Source organism: Mastomys coucha, unplaced genomic scaffold (genome assembly GCF_008632895.1).
Source record: "Mastomys coucha isolate ucsf_1 unplaced genomic scaffold, UCSF_Mcou_1 pScaffold9, whole genome shotgun sequence".
Taxonomy (NCBI): domain Eukaryota; kingdom Metazoa; phylum Chordata; class Mammalia; order Rodentia; family Muridae; genus Mastomys; species Mastomys coucha.
Window position 1 is genome coordinate 99,226,393 of NW_022196915.1, and position 6,791 is coordinate 99,233,183.

Consider the following 6,791-nt stretch of genomic DNA (forward strand, 5'->3'; position numbering starts at 1 on the left):
ACACCTGCACACACAGACACAGACACACCCACAGTGTGATTTGTGCAAACAAATGCACATACTTACATATATACTCAGAGAGAGGTACATGCATAGTCACACACAGGAGATGCATACAAATGCAAACACACTCGTAGGTGTAAACATTTGCACTTTCTCCCACACAACACCCATACACAAACAAAACATTTCTTGAGACAAAGCAGAAGATACAAAACAAAACTAAAATACATTAATTCAGTAAAATTATTCACATTTGTTGGCTCAGGTGTATTTGAAAGTAAAAACAGACATAAACACAAATTTACAACATAATTTTTCAAAGAAACAACTCAAGAAAGGAGAAAGAGCATGACTTATGTACTAGCAGAAAATATCATTTTGCATTAGAAATCCTTGTATAGCTTCACCAAGGAAGAAGTAATGAAAAAAAGGGGACTATCAAAGTCCCGATAGTCCTTGTTCATGGAGGGAAAAGGAAAAATTCCATGGAGCATGGTCTAGTTAGTGACAACATTTAAAGAAATGATCAGTAATTTGCAATAATTAAAAGGATAGTTTTACAAATCTAAACCTTTATTCAACTCGGTATTTATATGCTTCTTTTAACAATTGATAAGTCAAGTGTTATAGAAAGGAAAATGACTCAGAAATTTTAAAAATAACAAACATTAACTTAGTGTTTAGTCCAAATGATCAACATTACTTATTTTGGAGGTTAGGATAGATTCATCCTCCATAGACTATTGGGTTTGAATGTTTAGTCCATGGAGAGTAGGACTATTAGGAGGTCTTGTCTTGATGGATTATGTGTGGCAATGTTGGAGGAAGTGTGTCGCTGTGGGGTCAGGCTTCCAGGTCTTCTGTGCTGAAGCTCCACCCAATTTGTAAAACACGAGCATTCTTCTTCCTGTGGATCAAGATGTAGAACTCTCTAGTCCTGTAGCACCAAGTCTGCCTCCAGACTGCCATGATTTCTATCATAATGACAATGGACTAAACCTCTGAAAATATAAGCCACCTCCAATCAAATGTTTTCCCTTATAAGAGTTGCCTTAGTCATGTTGTACCTTCACAGCAAAAAAACACAAACTAAGATAAGACCTGGAATATTGCTGTGATAGACCTGACCATGATTTTGTTTAGAAGAATGTGGATTTGGGGAATTTGGATTAGGAATCAGTGGAATGCTTTAATTGGGGTTTAATGGCCTGTAATGGAAGGCAATGGTACTGAGGGTGATTTGAACTGTGGGAGCCTGGCTCAAGAGGTTTCAGAAGAGAACAATTTTACTATATTGTCTAGAGACCATCCTTATTGGTGAAGAATTGCTGCTTTTTCCCCTTGTCTGAAGAGTCTGCCTGAGGCATAATGTGAAGAAATTTAGAATAATTGTAGTAGCAAAGGAAGTCTCAAAACAGGCTACTATAAGTTATGTCCAGTGGTTCATTCTCATGAAGAATGTATTGTTCAAATGTAGTAAGCTGAGAAATGAAAAATAAAAATGCATCGTTCAAAGAATAATAGGGCACCGAGAAATGGAATGGTCATAATGTGTTCAAGGAGATAAATGTATTAAAGATGTTAAATGGATTAAAGGGAGTCATAACCTTAGGGTACAATTCTACCCAGCTAAGTAATAAATAGATACATCGTGTTAGGAGTTGTTAGGACTTTATTCATTTCATTTGGATCTAAGGAGATATGATTATGTGTGATGTTGACAAGGTGTGAATCTTAATTGTTATTCTCAGTTGTCAGCTTGACCATATCCAGAATGAACTACAATCCAGAAATGGAGAGCATACGTGTGATCTGAATCTTGAGGCAAAAAGACAACATGCCTTTGATCCAGATCTTGGGGCTGCAAGATACAGGCTTTTGATCCAGATCTTGAGGTGAGATGAAAGATTCTTTTGGTCTGGATCTATACACAACTTTAAAACAGATCTTGAGCCATAGTGGCTCTTCTTTTAAAGATCTATAATGAAAAGTAATTAAAGGAAAGCTTAGTTCCAAATGTAATGACACATGTCTTTAATCCCAGCACTCAGGAGACAGAGGCAAGCTAATTTCTGAGTTCAAGGCCATCCTGGTCTACAAAGCAAGTTCCAGAGCAGCCAAACTTAGGTGAAGGAAACCATTGAGGATAGAATCCTGGCAAAGATATAATTGAATGTTTGCGAGGCCATAGTCCAGCCTCAGGAAGCAGCAGGATTTGGCTGCTTTCCCACATGATTCTAGCTTTAGAATCAAAAATAAAATTTCACTCTGTGACAAAGGAAGCTGTTGGCTAAGATTTTTCAAAACCTAGTTTAGATATGGATTCTTAAATGCTTTAACCACCCTCCACTACCCAAAAGAGGTAATGGAAAAGAAAGGTTATTAGGATACAGTAGAAGTGTACCTATTTAGAAACACTTCTTTGGAGCAATTGCAATCTGCATTGTGAGGATATCAGCAGTTCAGTTCACAAGAATTTGAAGCTACATCTTGATACACCGTCAGGACATCAGCTATCCCATTCAGTCGTGTCATGATCACAAACAAGAATCAGCAGCAGTGGTGTGACCCAGCAGAAACAGCTAGGCCTCAACCAAATTATCATGAGTCAGTAGGAGTGATCAGGAGCAGCAGGGAATCCAGGAGAAGTTATCTGATGGATCTCTCACAATGAAATGAAGATCAGCACAGATGAAGATATGAGACTAACTATACATGCTGGTCACCACTGTCCATTGAGTCCTATCTATACTCCCTCCAAACATCACATGTCTTCCCAAAATACCACTCGAGTCTGTCTTAGCAGAACTTCATGTGAGTCTGTCTTAACAAAACTCCAGGTGAGTCTGTTTTAGCTGATATTAGCCTACCAATTGGCAGAGTCTATAAAAACAGCAAGAAGCCTCCAGAACAACACCCCAAGATTTTTGGTGAATTTCTTTCTATGAAGTCATGACAAATGATGATCACTAAGTAAAGGCAAGGCAATACCAACTAGCATCTTCCACCATCTCTGGGGTTATATTTATGTTCCTTCTTAACACCATGTGTTCTTCCATGTGTTTGCTTTAGCAAAATATACTTATGTATTGGAATGCTTGGCCCATGAGGAGTGGCGTTATAAGGAGGTATTCCCTTGTTCGAGTAGGTGTGCCACATTGGAGAAATTGGTTCACTGTTGGGATAGGCTTTGAAGTCTTTATGTTCAAGCTTTACTCAGTATCGAATTCAGTCCCCTTCTGCTGTTTGTAGATCAAGATGTAGAATTCTCAGATTCTCCACCAACAAGTCTGCCTACCCACTGTCATGATGACAATAATAGACTAAACTTCTGAAACTATAAGCAGACCCCATTAAATGTTTTCCTTTATAAGAATTGTCTGGGTTAAGGTGTCTCTTCATAGCAATAAACCCAAACAAAACACTTATGAATAAAACAACAACAACAACAAAAAACTTTCAAACACATGTGGAATAGTATTTAATTTAATAATATTTAGAAACTATCATGAAAATGTAATAAATGTATTTTTATTATCTTTGAAATATTCACACAACACTCAACCCCAAATTCTTACCAGCATCTTAAGGCCTTCCCTACACATCCAACTTTGTGTATTTTTTTTTCTTTTTTTTTTTTTTGTAATTCCTCAAAGATGTATTTATGTTGCACAGTTCATACTGATTATGCCATATTATACTGAAAGTGGACAGTTTATAGGGGACTACACTCTTAGAGAAAAACTGTCTCTCTTCCTACAAAGCTAACCATAATCAAGTGTGCCAAAGTATTTGTGGGTTTATGGACAAAACTCTGCTCTCTACGCTGGTATTTTGTTTGGATCAGGCTTCCCAGATTCTGTGCATGTTTTTTAAATCCCTGTAAATCCATACATGCAGGTCCCCTGCTGTTTCCAGAATGTAATATTCCACTGTGGGCCTCCATCATCTCTGGCTCTTAATTCCCACTTCTATGGTGATCCCTGGATGTTGGGAGAAAGAAGTGAATATATGTTGCCCATTTTATGTTTTAAATTAATTTATATATTTAAAAACTTGGAAATAAAAGGTAATACACACAAAGGTTAACTAGATCCAAAATTCTGTACATCTCCCTAAACTTCTGTTCAATTAAAGTAAGCATTCTTAGCCTGTAAATTTTCACAGAACTTCATGTTAGATTTTAAACTTTTACTCTCTAATATATTTGTATATATTTTTCCATGACAAAAAAAAAGCTCTAAAAGAAAACAAACATAAAACAAGAATATTATCAACTGCATTGCTGACTTTTTAAATTGATGAAGAAATAAAGGTATTTAAAAATACTAAAGTAGTGTAAATATAAATACAATATAAAATACTAAATGAGTTTTTTATTACAACCCCAGCCACACTTCAGAAAGTTCTTGAAACATATTACAAGAAGAAAGATTGAATACATCATTATTTATGTAAATATACAAAAGTATACATTTTATGGCAACAGCAGATACAGATACAAAAACTAGACTTGGAAAAGAAATATGTCAAAGATAGCACCACAAGAAACTTCAAAATTATTACTGGATAAGGTAAATAAATACTAATGATCGTTAAAATAGTACAACATCTAACAGTTTTACAGAAAATAGCTTTCTATAATAAATATAAATGGGATAATCTCACGACTAAAAAGATTCAGACTAATGAACTAGATTAAAAAACAAAAATATGCTATATGCTATTTTCAAGATCACACATATCCAGGAAGTTACTCAAAAACTTAATATCAAAGGAAAAAAACAGACACAGATGGCCATTGTTCAGACAAAATAAACTTCAAACCAGAACTAATTAGAAGAAACAAAAAGGGACACAACATTTAAAAAAAGGAAAAAAATCATCAAAAGACATACAATTTGAAACTTTCATGAACCAAATATTGAAGCTACTAATTTCATAAAACAAGCAGAAACAAAAAAAACACATAGGTCTTGATATAAAAATATTGGGTGATTTCAACATCCATGTTTATATTTATATAGGCCTTTTAAACTAAAAACAAGGAAACTTCAGACCTAAAATATAGTATGGATGTATTGGACTAAAATGTATAGAATATTGCACTCAGTAGCTTGGCCTTTCATGGTTTACTGTGTTAATCACTATTTATTGCAAATAGCAACTTTCCATATGAGGGCTGAGAGATACATTGATCTACAGGGCAGAATGGAAATTCATTATAGTCATATAGTCATATAGTCAGTATGCCCATTTTATACCACAATATAGTATGTTCTCCTCTAGGGCCATTAAATTTTCTAGATATAGCTTCTTGGCCAAGTAACAATGACAGCTATGGGCTGCATCTTGTAGAAAAAATTGATGGTTCTCTTGTATTATATTTAAATATATATATATAGCCAAACCAATCATTATAATTATCTGCAAAGTTCACAACTGGATATGACTGATAATTACTATCTCCTCCCAAAATTTTCATGAAACCTTCCAGCATTGTGAAATACAATTAGTAGGAATGAATGAAGCTTTTTGATCTTTACCAGTTTGATTTCTTTATGTTCTGTGATTCAACCATGTGTCCTGTGATCAAGTTCTGGAAGGTAAGTAAGAGTGAAGATGATAATCTGTAAAATTTTGAAATCTATGGAACCTAATGGCCAAAATTCAAACAGGAATAACCCATTGCTGGAACTTAACTTTTTCATTTCTAGTAAAACCATCAATGGCTTGTTATAGATTAGGTTGTTCTATTTAATTTATCTATGTGTTTATATTTAGAATTTTCTACAGGAATTATTTCTGTATTTAATGGTCTGTCATAGGTTAGGTTGTTCTATTTAAATATTTTATCTATGAGTTTACATTTAGAAGTACAAATGTAAGTAAATCTACAGGATTTCTATATTTATTTTTAAAAAAATCTTCAGTGTTATTTATGTATGCACATACTTCCTCCTTCACTTTACTGCCCTCTGCCTAGAACTTCAATTTAATCCTTTCTGATCCATTAGTCCCTTTTAACTGTTTCTATCCATGTTTTCTGTCTCTCCTCCTTTGGATGTCCCTACAGATGTATCCTTAGTAATTTGTTCATCTCTGTGGAATTATAAACACAACATGTATACCTGAAGTTTCAAAGCTTACATCCTCAAATGACCAAAGTCATGTGGTGGCAATTGTCTTTCTGGGTTTGGATTATCTTTTTTCAGAATGGACGTTTTCAGTTCTAAATATTTGCCTGAAGGTTTCTTGTTTCTTAGTAGATGAATAATATTCTATTGTATAAATCTACCTTTCAATAGCCTTTCATCATTTGTTAAGCATCTAGGGTAATATGGCTAGATCATACAGTAAATAAGTTTTAGATTCTTGATGACTCTTCACACTAATTTGCACAGTAACTGCATCAGATTACCTGTCCGCTGACAGAATTTGCCTTTATCTTTGCCACTCTGACTGGCATGGGATAGAATCTCAAGGAAGTTTTAATGTGTGTTTCCTTGGTGACTAAGAATGCTGAGTAATTTCAAGTGTTCCTCGACCTGTTGCATTTCATCTCAGAATTTTTATTTAGCCCTATTCAAAGTTTTTGACTGGATTCTTTGTTCCATTGTTTTGTAATCATTGGAATTCTATACATATTCTAGATACTAATACTCTCTGTGCTCCTGTACACTGCCTTTTTGCTTAACTGATGGTGTCCTTTTATGTAGAAGGATTTTTAGTCTCATGATGTCCCATTTATTAACCACTGGTCTTAAAGCCTGCAGTATACAGATTTG

General features: G+C 34.6%; 1 long non-coding RNA gene across 1 annotated transcript; it reads right to left on the reverse strand.

Annotated features, from left to right (window-relative positions):
- Nucleotides 1-3,741: 3,741 nt before the first annotated feature.
- On the reverse strand, nucleotides 3,742-6,465 carry LOC116085313. The gene is made up of 3 exons (XR_004116492.1): nucleotides 6,425-6,465; nucleotides 5,550-5,602; nucleotides 3,742-3,986 (listed from the first exon to the last, which is right to left on the reverse strand). It is a non-coding gene; the product is annotated as an uncharacterized LOC116085313 (long non-coding RNA).
- Between the last annotated feature and the right edge of the window lie 326 nt (nucleotides 6,466-6,791).